Source organism: Saimiri boliviensis, chromosome 2 (assembly GCF_048565385.1).
Source record: "Saimiri boliviensis isolate mSaiBol1 chromosome 2, mSaiBol1.pri, whole genome shotgun sequence".
NCBI lineage: Eukaryota > Metazoa > Chordata > Mammalia > Primates > Cebidae > Saimiri > Saimiri boliviensis.
In genome coordinates, this window is record NC_133450.1 from 191125098 (window position 1) to 191140104 (window position 15007).

Here is a 15007-nt window from a genome sequence, read left to right on the forward strand (position 1 = left end):
GCAGCTTGAAGGGCCGGCCCAGCCAGCTTTGATATGCAGATGTTGGGTATTAGAAACTGGGGTCACTCTGCATGGTGATTCCTGCCATCTTCTCCAGGTAACCACCTGTGCCAAATGTGATGGCCACTTCCAGACAACACCATGTGTTCAGAACATCATGGTGACCCACATTTGTATATTAAAGGGTTAAGGTGGGAAGGCCAGGTTTTTCGTGGACTACATGCATGACACACCTGGTCAAACCAATCCCTGGGCCCTATTCAAAACAGACACTACCTCCTCCAACCTCCTATAGAATGGACTCCCTTTCTGCGATACACAGGGTTTCTCTTTGTTCCAAGTCCTCCTCCCGTGTCTTTGTATGGGGTGGCTTGGTCTCTTCTTTCTTGCCTACTAAATTTTTTGCTCCTTATAGACAAAGAAAGAAAAAAAGAAAAACTTTCTGACTAGCTCAGCACACACACCAACTGGGTATCAGAGTGGACACCCAGCCAATCGGAACAAATGTCGGCTGTCAACAACAGGAAACGTTGTACTGTACCTGACTTAGTGCAAAGGGGCCTGGGAAATGGAGTTGCTGGCTGAGCAATTGTTGTGCAGTGATGACTCACACTGTGGCACCAGATGCACCCATCCTGGTGGACAGCTAACTGGCCCTGCCTCAAATCACATAAGGTACTGCCAGCTTCAGTCTCAGGTGTCTGCTTTCAACCCCTGCATGTCCCCTCCACCACAACCTATCATCCAGGCCAGCTAGTCCACCTAAACCATTTCAGTGGCAGCAAATGACACACTCCCAATGTGGTCAAGGAGGGGCAGGTGAGGGAAACTCTCGTCTACAATGGATTCTGAAGTCACCATCCCCACCCCAGCCTTCCTGCTCTTTGCTATTAAACAAATGTGAAACCAAGAGAGGAAAAAGGCCCTCCGTGGGACTACCCAGCTAGTCAGGGGCAGTCCAGGACTCTGGCTGCCTGCACAAGGCTGGCAGCAGCGGGAGGCATCCGCCCACCTTTCATGGAAGCAGCCCAGGGAATTAGTCCCAGTGCCAACGCCCGGCTCTGAAGTTCCTGACACCTTTTCTTGGATCTAGGCCCTTTCAAAAGGAGCATTTCAAATAGGAGCCATCAACACTTAACAGAGGGTGGGTCTTAATCCATAAAGGATCATTAGCTTCACCCAAGTGACGGGCCATCCATCAGCACCTCCCCTTCTTCCACCAATTATCTATCTGCTAATTATCCGGGATTAAGAATTGACACAGATTGACACGGTCATTAACCACATATTTGCACGGCTTATTCATGTTAGTGGGGCTGCTCCTTCTCACTGAGTCTAATTGGACACGCCCACAATGCTACACAACACATGTGACCTGGCTGTCAGCAGCCAATAAAGGAGTACAGGATGTGTTTGCTTCCAAAGGGAAGTGACTCTCAGCAGCTTGTCTGCAGGCACACTGGGTGTCTTGGCTTTCTAGCAGTGTGGACTACAGCTTAACCCAGAGCATATATTCAATCATTTCTCAAACATTTGTTAGCTCAAGCACTGTACCAGGCACGGCACTAGCCTCAGTAGGATCTACAAAAATAAACTGGACACCATTTCTGCCACCTCAAGAGGTGTGACCCTGTCTAGCTGGCCACGTCCTTCCCACGTAGGCATGTGTGCCATCTACCAGCCTACTCCATATTCTCCGTGCAGGTATCTGTGCTAATCCTTCAGCCTGGAATTCCTCTGTTCATCTGGCTCTGTCTGAAGATGCCACCTCCTCTGTGAGGCCTCTCCTGATTTCTGAGACCACACAAATCTCTCCCTGGGCTGCATTTCCATGGCATGCTGCTTTCAGTCAAGGGGACACATGCAAGCAGAGAGAGCTCAGAGCTGTGTGAGAGAGAAAAGCAGCATGCCATGGGACTACAGTCCAGGGAGAGATTTCTGTGGTCTCAGAAATCAGGAGAGGCCTCATAGAGGAAGTGGCTTCTTCAGACAGAGCCAGGTGGACAGAGGGATTCAAGCTGAAGTAGCACAGAGATCAATCACCAAGGAGAATGGCATAGTGCATGGCACACATGGTACTGGTGGGAAGGCGGTGGCCTGGCAAACAGGGTCACATCATGGAGATCTATGAGTGTTCTGTCAGAGTCTGGAAGTTTCTCCTCCGGGTATCAGGAACCATGGAATAGATTTTGTTTTTTCAGCATGTATGTGTAGGTGGGTATGTTTTAGTAAACTTTTTATTGAAATATAACATACGTATAAAAAAGTACAAAATTTTTAACTGACTACATCTATATGATAGCACTCAGATTAAAACAACAACAATAACAAATTATTACTAAGACTCCAGAGATCCACTCTGGCCCTCTTTCAGGAACTACCTACATACAAGAGAAACAACCACCCTAACACCATAAACTAGTCTTTGCTATTTTCTTGTGTATGGCTTTTTTCACTCCACATATGTTTGCAAGACTCCTCCATGTTGTTAGACATAAATGCAGTTTGCCCTTGCTCATTGCTGGTTAACATCCCATTGTATGGATGCACTGCAATTGATGAGCTTTGTGCACTTTCCAGTTTGGGGCCATAAAGCTTCCTGCACATGCCTTTACATGCTCCTGTGGGGGTAAATCTTCTGGGTGCATATCTAGGATTGGAATTGCTGGGTCGTGGGCTAGGCATATATCTACTTGAATAGATACTACTAGTTTCCCAAAATCCTTCTACCCATTTACATACCCACCAGGAATACACAAGAGTTCTCATTGCTCTATATTCTTGTCAACACTTGGTATTGTCAGTCTTTTTGTGTTTTATGCTTAGTTTTTGGAGGGGAGTGACCATCTGGTGAAGGTGGTGTCCCACTTGGGTTGAAGTATACTCACTCTGAAGGAATGGAATCAGTGGTAATAGAGCTGGAATGAAAAAGGCCAAGAAAAAGAGATGCCATAGAAGTGGAATACACAGGACTTATAAGGTAGATGCGAGCTTAAGAGGGAGATGGAGGAATGTAGGAAGGTTTCTGTATGGGGTGGCTGGCTGGGTGAGAGATGTCAGATTTGAAGCCAGGAGAAAACATCCCAATTTGGGATATATCATGTTTGAAATGTAGGACAATGAGATGAAGATGTCCAATAAACTGTTAACTATATGAGTCTGTTGCTTAGGGATGAGGTCAAGGCTGTAGACAGAGTTAGGAGTTATCACAGAGATGAGGGTTGAGGCTGGGGTGTGGCTGAAATTTCCCAGGGGGTTGTGTGGAATGAAAGAGAAGGGCTGAAGACCAGACACCTGGCTTAGGGGAGAGCGGAGGAAGAAGAATGAGAGACAACATCGCTTCCCTCTGAAATGCTGGCAGGGGCTGTGAAGCGTGAGTCAGGCTCTTCTGCCCCCAGCAGCTGCCTCAACAGCCTGGGCCCATCTCATCAGCCACACAGTTTTCTCCTGAATGAACTTGCATCACTAACCTCAGAAGCTGTGTTGCAAAATCCACATCAGATTGCGTACCTCTGGTGGCGTCCTAGGGACAATGGGCACTAAAGACTCATAGCATCCTGGGGTTGGAGTCCTCCTCTCCACCTCCACAACATCCCTGCCAATCAGTTATCCAGCACCCCAAGCAGGGAACTTGTAACTTCCCACGGCATCCCATTTCACTGTTGAGCAAGTGAGGATCTAAGAAAACCTTTTCTTGCAAATGCAATCTCATGATACTGAAAATCAAAGGAAAACGCTATACTTTAATGGTAATGATCCTGGATAGAGTGAAATGCAAGGATTCTGCATGCTGGAAAATTTCTATTAACATACCCATCAGCATCTTCTTTGTGGGGTTAGGGTCATGGCACTTGACTCCCCACAGGAAGCTACAGTAATTTCATTACCATTTGCACACTGGTTGGGAATGTGCTCATCTGCTGCAGGCATTCCTCTGGCTTCATCAAACAGTGAGTACAAGGGCCCTGGAATCTGGCCAGTCTCTCAGGACTGAAGCAGTGCATGCTACAGCACAGATCTACCAGGCTGGACACGTGGGAAGAATGAGCGGCTGTTAGATGAGAGTGAGCCCACTGCAAGCAAAGTGGGCAGAATGCCATTCTGTTCAACATTTTTTTTTTCTGCTTGTTTGGCAGCATGGGTCTCTAGAGAAGAAGAAGGAAGATGGATCTAAGAAATGGCTTTCACCTGGCTGGGCACAGTGGCTCATGCCTGTAATCCCAGCACTTTGGGAGGGAGAGGTGGGTGGCTCACCTGAGGTCAGGAGTTTGAGACTAGCCTGACCAACATGATGAAACCCCGTCTCAACTAAAAATATTTTTTAAATGGCCAGATACAGTGGCTCATGCCTGTAATCCCAGCACTCTGGGAGGCTAAGGCGGGTGGATCATGAGGTCAGGAGTTAGAGACTAGCCTGGTCAGCAAAGTGAAACCTCATCTCTACTGAAAAATACAAAAATTAGCCGGGCATGGTGCCGGGTGCCTGTAGTCCCAGCTACTCGGGAGGCTGAGGCAGGAGAATCACTTGAACCCAGGAGGCTGAGGTTACAGTGAGCCAAAATCACACCACTGCACTCCAGCCTGGGCAACAGAGTGAGACTCCACTTCAAAAAAAAAAAAAAGAAAAGAAAAGAAAAGAAAAGAAATGGTTCCCACCCTTGGGGAGACTGGTAGCAGAGGCAGAGACAGGAATGCAAAAGGAAGCTGTAGCTGAAACTTATTATTTTGAGATGGAGTCTTGCCCTGTCGCCCACACTGGAATGCAATGGCATGATCTCGGCTCACTGCAACCTCTACTTCCTGGATTCAAATGATTCTCCTGCCTTAGCCTCCTGAGTAGCTGGGATTACAGGTATCCGCCACCATGCCTGGTGAAGTTTTGTATTTTTTTTTAGTAGAAATGGGGTTTCACCATGTTTGTTAGGCTGGTCTCAAACTCTTGACCTCAGGGGATCCACCCGCCTCGGCCTCCCAAAGTGCTGGGATTACAGGCATGATGCACTGTGCCCAGCCCTTTTGCATTATTTTTATAAACTAATTTGGCCTTTTTTTTTTTTTTTACAAGGCAATATTTATAAACTGTTTCTACAATGAAATAGTATCAGCCAGGTGCAGTGGCTCATGCCTGTAATTCCAGCACTTTGGGAGGCCAAGGCAGGTGGATCACCTGTGGTCAGGAGTTTGAGACCAGTCTGGCCAACATGGTGAAAGCCTGTCTCTACTAAAAATACAAAATATCCAGGTGTGGTGGTGGGCACCTGTAATCCCAGCTACTTGGTAGGCTGAGGCATGAGAATTGACTGAACCCGGGAGGCAGAGGTTGTAATGAGCTGAGACTGGGCCGCTGCGCTCCAACCTGGGTAACAGAGTGAGCCTCCATCTAAAAAAAAAGAGGAAGAAAGATCATAGAGGAGTGCATGGTGGTTTTAGGGACCAGGCTTAGAAGTGGCAGTAGCACTTCTGCACTAGTGCAGTAGCCACTGCACTCCAGCCTGGGTGACAGAGTGAGTCTCTGTCTCCAAAAAAAAAAAAAGCATTCATCAGTCAGTGTCTGAATGAGGGAAAGAAGGAAGACTGACCTACCAGTCTGCTCCTACCTGCCCAGTACCATTATGCAAAAAGGACTCTATTATGTTTGAGTTAGCATGCATTTTGGCATGTATTTGTCGTAGCAGTTAGACTACCCTATTATATATCCATATATTGATTATCAAGTAGGAAATGCACTAGTAACAGAAACCTGAAGATACAGTGTTAGTTTCTCTGACATCAAAAGGAGTTCAGAGTTAATACTGCAGTCTATGATGCCACAAGGACCTGCTCCTTACAGCTTTCCCTTTTATAGCTGTGATCTTAAGGGTGTGACCCTATACCACCGTCTCAGTCTTTCAATACAGTTGCCAGAGCTCCAGCCATATGTTTGCATCTCAGGCAGGAAGAATAATAATGGCATCATTTCTACAGTTTCTAGAAGGCAATAGAATCATGCCATCAAGATTCAGAGGGATGAAAAGGCACAAAAGGAAAGTGCTAGTTAAGTCAACCTTCATCTATAGGTGGTACGTGTGTGTAAGTGTGTGTGTGTGTGCGCGTATACATATATATATATATAGGGAGGTTGACTTCATATATATATATGAAGGTTGACTTACTCTATATATATATATATGGGCACGTATATAAGTTACATATATATATGTTATAGATACATATAGTAACTTAGATATAAGTAACTTATCATAAATATATTACTTATATCTAAGTTACTTATATATATGTTACTTACATATATCTAGCCGTACACCTTACATATATATATATCACCATATATATATCACTATATAGATATATATCACCATATACATATATATGTATCACTATATAGATATATATCACCATATACATATATATGTATCACTATATAGATATATATCACCATATATATATAAAAGGGCTCACTGCAGCTTGACCTCTTTGCACTCAAGTGATCCTCCCACCTCTGCCTCCCAAGTGGCTGTAGCTAAGACTACAGTGATGCACCACTATGCTGGCCATTTTAAAAAAAATTTTTCATAAAGACAGAATCTTGCTACATTGCCCAGACTGTTCTTGAACTCCTAGGCTCAAGCTATCCCCCTGCCTCTGCCTCCCAAAGTGTTGGGATTACAGGCATGAGCCACTGCACCTGGAAACCCTCTTGACTGCTTACATTTCAACATCACCAACAGGGACCTCTCCTTATATTTCAATGGCTACAATTGTGTCATAAGGCCACTCCCACTGCAGGAAAGATTGGCAGATTTTTAATTTTTAGCTGAATGCTCAGCTTTCCCAAGTAAAATCAGTGATCTGTTAGAAAATAAGGGGAAAAGGATACTATGTAGGTTACAGAAATTACCATTTCAAATTTTTTTAATTGTAGAAGATGTGGTTTTTTGTTTGTTTGTTTTCATTTTTTTGTTTCGTTTTTTGAGACAGAGTTTCACTCTTGTTGCCCAGGCTGGAGTGCAGTGGTACGATCTCAGCTCACTGCAACCTCCACCTCCCGGGTTCAAGCAATTCTCCTGCCTCAGTCTCCCAAGTAGCTGGGATTACAGGCACTCAACACCACGCTTGGCTAATTTTTTTGTATTTTTAGTAGAGACAGGGTTTCACCATGTTGGCCAGGCTGGTCTCAAACTCCTGACCTCAGGTGATCCACCCATCTCAGGCTCCCAAAGTGCTAGGATTACAGGCATGAGGCACTGGGCCCAGAGAAGATGTGTTTTGAGTTCCAACTGAAGATAAGGATTTGCCTCTCTAACCACTTCTCTCTGGTTTATCCCTATCACTGTCTACCAAAATAGTTACATCTACATCATAGCTATTCAGTGTTTACTATACGAGTATATTATGATATATAAAGTTTATTTTCTGATAAACCAAGCAATAAATATAAGTTCCCTTTCTTAATTTTTGTTTTTCTTAATCTACCTCCTCTCAAAATTTATATCCAAATTAATACACCTTGCATATTTGATATACATGTGTGTATACACACAGAGAGAGAGAGAGAGAGAGAGAGAGAGAGAGAGAGCGAGAGAGAGAGAGAGTGAGTGAGTCTTGCTCTGTCACCCAGGCTGAAGTGAAGTGAAGTGGCATGAATCTCTGCTCCCCACAACCTCCGCATCCCACTTTCAAAACAATCCTCCCAGGCCGGGCGCGGTGGCTCAAGCCTGTAATCCCAGCACTTTGGGAGGCCAAGGCGGGTGGATCATGAGGTCAAGAGATCGAGACCATCCTGGTCAACATGGTGAAACCCCATCTCTACTAAAAATGCAAAAAAATAGCAGGGCATGGTGGCGCGTGCCTGTAATCCCAGCTACTCAGGAGGCTGAGGCAGGAGAATTGCCTGAACCCAGGAGGTGGAGGCTGCGGTGAGCCGAGATCGCACCATTGCACTCCAGCCTGGGTAACAAGAGTGAAACTCCGTCTCAAAAAAAAAAAAAAAAAAAAAAAAAAAAGATCCTCCTGCCTCAGTCACCGCAATCTGGGATTACAGGCGTGTACCACCACACCAGGCTAATTTTTAGTGTTTTTAGTAGAGGTGAGGTTTCTCTGTGTTGGCCAGGCTGGTCTTGAACTCCTGACCTCAAGTGATCTGATTGCCTCGGACTCCCTAAGTGCTGGGATTACAGACGTGAGCCACCATGCCCAGCCATCCTCTAACCATCTTCTCTTGATTTTTGCCTTTCCCAAATCCAGGTCTCATATTCAAAATAACAAAACTGTTAAGATGTTTTGATATCTAAACAACATTTGCGTTTTCTAAAGTAGCAACCAGGTAACACAATGGTTTGCTTCTATACCACCTATGAAAGGAAGGACAAAAGGAATAATTAGGTTTGTATAGAATATTGTACATTATAGTGATAACTGCTATGAGAACTCCCAAATCAGCGTGGTGTGCAGGTTAGGGCAGAGTTTTGGGAGAGGTGAATTGTTCTGTACAAAAAGGAGAAGAATCATAATGCTAGGGGGAGAGGAGGAACCTGGGAGAGGGGAGTGAGCAGCTGGCAGGGCAGGGCACCGCCTGAATGAAGGACAGAGGTGAGAGCCCTGAGGGCCACAGCAGCACAAAAGACTTTAGGAGAAAAGGAATTAATAAGAGGGAATTTCTACGTTGTTTGCCATGGTGTATACTATGGGCCTCCTTCCCTCCTGTTACTCTTTTTTTTTTTTTTTTTTTTTTTTTTTTTTTTTTTTTTTGAGACGGAGTTTCACTCTTGTTACCCAGGCTGGAGTGCAATGGCGCGATCTCGGCTCACCGCAACCTCCGCCTCCTGGGCTCAGGCAATTCTCCTGCCTCAGCCTCCTAAGTAGCTGGGATTACAGGCATGCACCACCACGCCCAGCTAGTTTTTTTTGTATTTTTAGTAGAGACGGGGTTTCACCATGTTGACCAGGATGGTCTCGATCTTTCGACCTCGTGATCCACCCGCCTCGGCCTCCCAAAGTGCTGGGATTACAGGCTTGAGCCACCGCGCCCGGCCCCTCCTGTTACTCTTGCACAGTCATTAGAAAAGTCTACATTGCTCACTCATTCTTTTTTTGTGAAAGGGGATTCTCCTGGGAGTACTGAAGGATGCAGGGATGAATTTTAACTTTGTTTCTGAGATGGAGTCTTGCTCTGTCACTCAGGCTGGAGTGCAGTGGCACGGTCTCAGCTTACTGCAAACTTTGCCTCCTGGGTTCAAGTGATTTTCATGCTCCAGCCTCCCAAGTAGCTGGGATTACAGGCATGTGCCACCAAGCCTGGATAATTTATGTATTTTTAGTAGAAACAGGGTTTCACCACGTTAGCTAGGCTGATCTCGAACTCCTGACCTCAAGTGATCTGCCCACCTTGGCCTCCCGAAGTGTTGTGATTACAGGCGTGGGCCACTGCACCTGGCCTGCAAGGCTGAACTGTATGTGCATGTTGATGCAAGGCAAAAACACATCATGCAGGGAAGCTGGAGTGGAAGTCTCCAGGGTAAATTCCTGGAAATGAGCAAGACTTTCAAACACTGTGGAACTGAGGGGGTGTCAAGCTGAGATCTCAAGGGATAATGAAACCAATTAATGTCTAGGTTCTAGGTGGGAGAAACAGAAAGTAGCATAAGGGATATATCTGACATGACGAAAAGACAGTTAGAGAACAGGAAGGCCCAGAGAAGGGTGGGGAGATTTAGAAGGAGCTGCAGGGTTAAGGGTCTTCTGCACTAAACAGCCAGGCTGAGGGAGAATATAAGTTCACCTGGCACTCTGTCCTTCCCGTCCCCACCCTAGAGAAACTGAAGGCCAGCCTCCAGCAGAGACTGAATTTTTTTTTTTTTTTGTCTCTCTTCTCACTTTTCTAAATGAATTATGTTAGCCCAGATAGACAACTGAGATGTGAACTCTCAGAAGAGAACAACATCTTTATGAAAAGGGAGGAGTTTGGGTTGAGACTAGGGCTTCTATCCAGTAGTCACAGACCATCTATCTGGATGTGGCAGAGGTGTTCAGGGAAAATTCCCAGCCAGGAATTGGATTATTTAGAGTTCAGAATAACCCAGGGAGAGCAGAGTCCTCACCCTGTTCATCAGTTCCCTCCATCTAGGTGTGCTCGCCAAGGCTTTCCTCCGTTTAGAGCTAATCTGGATAGCAATGCTGAGCCTCTAAAAGATTCCAGTTGGAGGCTGGAGCCCTAGTCCTTGCGGAGCCAATCCCACCTCATGGAACAAACCCTATTAGAGATTTTGTCCGTTTTCACAAAAGAGGAATACACAAATAACACTTCTTTAAGGTTTTTCAAAGAAGAAAACAGAAAAACATTTTTACCCATTTTACAAATGAATAAAAAGGGAGTAATAAAGAGCTCCACTTCTGCAATGGAGAAAGACTATCCATGAGCATGGTCTGCCTACAGAGGAGAGACAGCATTGGACCTCAGCCCTCTTTCCTTTATTGTCTTTCAGCATCAATGTAGAGAGAAGAGATGAGGGGGAACAGAGAGGAAAGCATTTCCAGTTAAGTGTCTTAGTCCACTTAGGCTGCAATAACATAATACCACACGCCCATAGACTAGGTGGCTTATAAATTGATCTCTCGTAATTCTAAAGGGTAGGAAGGCCAAAATCAGGGCACTGGCAGATTCAGTATCTGGTGAGGCCCGCTGTGTCCTCACATAGTAAAACAGACAAAGGGGTTCTCAGGGGTCTCTTTCATTAGGGCACTAATCCCACTTATGAAGGCTCCTCCCTCACAATCTACTCACCTCCCAAAGGTCCCACTTCCTAATACTGCTGGACAGGGGATTAGGATTTCAATACATGAACTTGGGGGGATATAAACATTCAATCAATAGCAGAAGGTTCTGCTTGTTCAGCCCAGAACTCTCAAGGTCTAACCTTAACCTCTTCTTTCCCATGAGGACCCCGGTCCACAGCCTCTGACCTGTGTCAGGTGCTAGAGCCCATTACTCTCAAAAGACAAAGCCCCCAGCAGGGACAATCATAGGAAGGAATCAGAATTTGGAATGCTTAGCAGATTCCCCGCTCTGTCCATTTCCTGAAATGAAAGAATGATGGAGCCAGCTCATTGGTCTCACCCACTAGATGGCGCTGTGAGGTGCAGTGGGAAGAGTAGCTAGAGGTGAACCTTTGAGGTTCTGATTTTGAACAAATCATTTAACTTCTCTGAGGCTCAGATGCCTCTTTGAGATACAGTTGGCCTGTATCCCCCACAACATAGGTATGTAACTCATACAAGATAATATACAAGAAAGTACTTTTAAGTATAACACGTGGTGGCATACTCGAGCCTGCAGACTGCTGTCACTGACCACTCCACCCTGTGTACCAGCAGCTGAGGCTGTCAGAGTTTAGTGTCCCATGACCTCCCTCTACCTTCTCTATGACCCATTTGTTCCTACCTTCACCTTGTGTGACCAAGTCCCCTGGTTTCCCAGCCAGGAGAGCTTGCCAGAAAGGAGCTCATGTTGCCACTGGACTTATTTGCTCTTTGGAAAAGCAAGTATTGATCAATCTTTTCTCCTTTTCTGTATCTTTTCTTAGCATAGCCTGTGTGATTCCAGGACCTTAGTGCTGCTGGGGTTGGCATGTGAGAGGAATCCCCACAGGAAGGAAATGTGAAAGAAAGCCCCAGCATGGGGAATAAGGGAAGTACCACAAGGCCTGCAACGTGGGAGAGTGCAACTCCCATCAGGCCTGCTGGGCCTTCTGTCTATCCCCATTCTTCTTCTTCTGAGATGCAGCCTTGCTCTATCACCCAGGCTGGAGTGCAGTGGTGTGATCTCAGCTCACTGCAATCTCCATCTCCTGGGTTCAAGCGATTCTTCTGCCCCAGCCTCCTGAGTAGCTGGGATTACAGGCACCTGCCACCACGCCTGGCTAATATTTGTATTTTTTGTAGAGATGGGGTCACCATGTTTGCCAGCCTGGTCTCAAACGCCTGACCTCAAGCAATCCTTCTGCCTTGGCCTTCCAAAGTGCTGAGATTACAGGTGTGAGCCACCATGCCCAGCTCGCATTCTGCTTCTGGCTCAAGCTTGTGTCTCCTGACTTGCAGCTATCTGGGCAGGCTTCCTGATGAGGGGAGCTTGAGGCAAGATGACTCCTGCTGGGAGGGTCAAGGTAGACTGACCATAGAACCTAAACTTCTGTTGTTTATGGGGTTTGGGGAAGATGCTCCTCCTTCTGTTGTCCCCTTTGGCTTCCACAACTCCTCTGCCTGGGCCCTCCCTCTCTCAGAGGCCTGTCTCTGGGGGACTCTGCCAGCAGGTGTTAAGATGGTAGCTTGTCTTCCTCAGCCCTGATTTCCAGGAGCTCTAGAGATACAAGTCACAAAGACAGTGTATTTCCAGGTTATAGAGGAGAGAAATGCAGGAGGGATTTTTTTCCCAAACAACAGGAAAAATCAACTGAAATCTTTTGGGTCTACTTTACAGTTTTTTGCTGACATGCAAAACACCACAGGCTCCCAACCCTTGTGGAAATACTGAAGACAAATCAGTCTGGACAGTCCTCAGCAGCTCCCAGTCCCAAAACCTGGGGGAACCATTGGCAGCAGGAATAGAACCAGCTCTTCTGGGGTCTAACCTCTCTGCACAGCAAGTTCCTAGAGGCTACAGTCCTGGTCTCTGGTAGTGGATCCCCACTAGATTTTCCATGTGTCTTATTCAATGCTCTCCTAATGGCCTCCAGCATAATTTAGGCTGAAGAATCTGCATTGCATCCCCTGCTCCTGTCCCAATCCCAGTCCCACCTCAGGCCTACCTTCAATCCTCTTTCCCATTCTAACTCTCACCCCAGATTAGAGCCTGTGAGGTATCTTTCCCTAGAGCCCAGAAGGAGGTACAATCTCTCATCCCAAGGGAAATTCAATACCTGAATTGGCACTTGTTGCAAAAGCAACTAGAATAGTTGTGGCATTTACTCTTTTTTTGGTCCAAAGATCTCAGGAAACCTTGAACCCTTCAGCTCGCAACATTCCTCAGGATAGCATGGCCTCTGAGACCTGAGCACCCATCTCCATCCTTGCTGAAGATGTCCTATGAGCAGCAGGATCTGGGGGCAAGGGGAGTGCCATCACTGAAAGAGCTTCATCCAACACCAGCCCCACCTGGCACAGATACAGCCTCAGAACAAATTCTCAGCCAAAGGGCAAGTGTGGACCCTTACATAGCCCTCTGTGGTAAGGGTCAAAGCAGCAAGGAAAGATCTAAGCAAGATGGCACTAAGGTGCCCAGAAGCTTCCTGAGAGGGGCCCAGCAAAGTTCCGGTAGGGAATTACAGGCAGAGTATGGAGCCCAGCTTGAGGAAGGATTTTTTAAAAAATCTATTCTGGTGCTTAAAAAGCTACCCCGTGAAGAGCCTAGGGTCCGACTCTGAGAAGCAGAAAAGTGGTGGCTTAAAGTGTCACTCAGGGAATGACTTGTCCAGGGTTCAAGGGAGAACCTAGACCAGAAGCCATCAGAAAACACCCTAAACATTCACTTGGACAGGAAGTTGGGCCAATGGCCCAGGCTGGAGACCATGGGCATGTTCATGACTTGCTGCTAACTATATATCGCCCCCTCCTGGGAAGTCCTAGATCTTCCTGAAAACTGTAAGTCTGGCACCCTCAGAGAATCAGATACTGCCTGAATACCTCTTGGAAGCTTTCCTTTCTTGATCCACAGCACTAGAAGCCCAGGTGGCATGGTTTTGAGTGTGGCAGAGGTAGAGGTATAGCTTACCTCTCAAGGTTGTTGAATCCATAAAACTTAAGGTGACAGAGGCCCAATCACAGCTCCTTCTGAAGTCCACCTTTCTCCCTCAGCCACCCAGGTTTTCATGATGGCTAAGCTGAGGTTGCTTAGATCCTTGAAAGAAATCATTAGATAAGCTCCATCCAGGAGACAAGAGGATCACAAAAAAATTCAGTTCTCGGCCGGGCACGGTGGCTCACACCTGTAATCCTAGCACTTTGGGAGGCCAAGGTGGGTGGATCACCTGAGGTCAGGAGTTCATGACCAGCCTAGCCATCGTGGTGAAACCCCATCTTTAAAGAAAAAAAAAAATTCAGTTCTCACCCCAGAGAGTCTGTCCCTGCTCCCTCAGCTGTAAGCAGGAAATCCAGAAGGCCCTGAGATTTTGGTCACAGAGGACCCTGAGTCCAAGAAGAAAAGCAGGCAAACTTTTAAGACTCTCTTATCATCTTTATGGACAGATCGTGTCAGAGTGAGACTGTAAGGGGGACAAGAGAGATAGTCCAAAGTCACTTTAAGTCAGACAATGGCAGTATATACTCAATGGATGAGAGTGGAGTTACGTCTCCACAGATTCTGGCCACAGAGGAGCAGTACCCAGAGGCAGAGGACAGAGGGCAGAGGGTCTGAAGGGGCTCAGCACAGGGGAGAGCATCTTCTTGGAGTTCGCACTTTAGGAAAAGGATGTTGGAGATTTAGGGATTCCTTCAAGAGCCAAAGATACCAAGGAGACTCCAACTCCTAAGCTACACCCAGAAGATATCCTGAAAGCCAGTGAGCCGGAAGATGTTCAGAAACTAAATGGCCATCTGAGTGATCGAGGGGCTCCAGTGACCAAGAAATGTCCCCCACCCTGGTCACTAACAGTGCTGGTGCCCTAGATCTGGAATGTTGAAGCCTTAAAGATGAGCTGAGCCTCAAATTGGAGGTAAAACTGCCAAGCCTGCCTCAGGTTTCCCATGAAGTGCCTCTTGCCTCAAATAGCCTAGCCACTCCATTCCCTTATTGAGTGAGTTTTGATAGTTTGTGACTTTCAAGGAATTGGTCCATTTCATCTAAGATATTAAATTTATGAAAATAGTTGTGTGTAGTATTCCCTTACTATCTTTTTAATATCTGTAAGGTCTGTAATAATGTCTTTTTCATTCCTGATATTAGTAATCTGTCTTCTCTTTTTTTTTTTTTTTCCAGGCCAATCTGGCTAGAAGTTTATCAATTTTATTAATCCTTTTA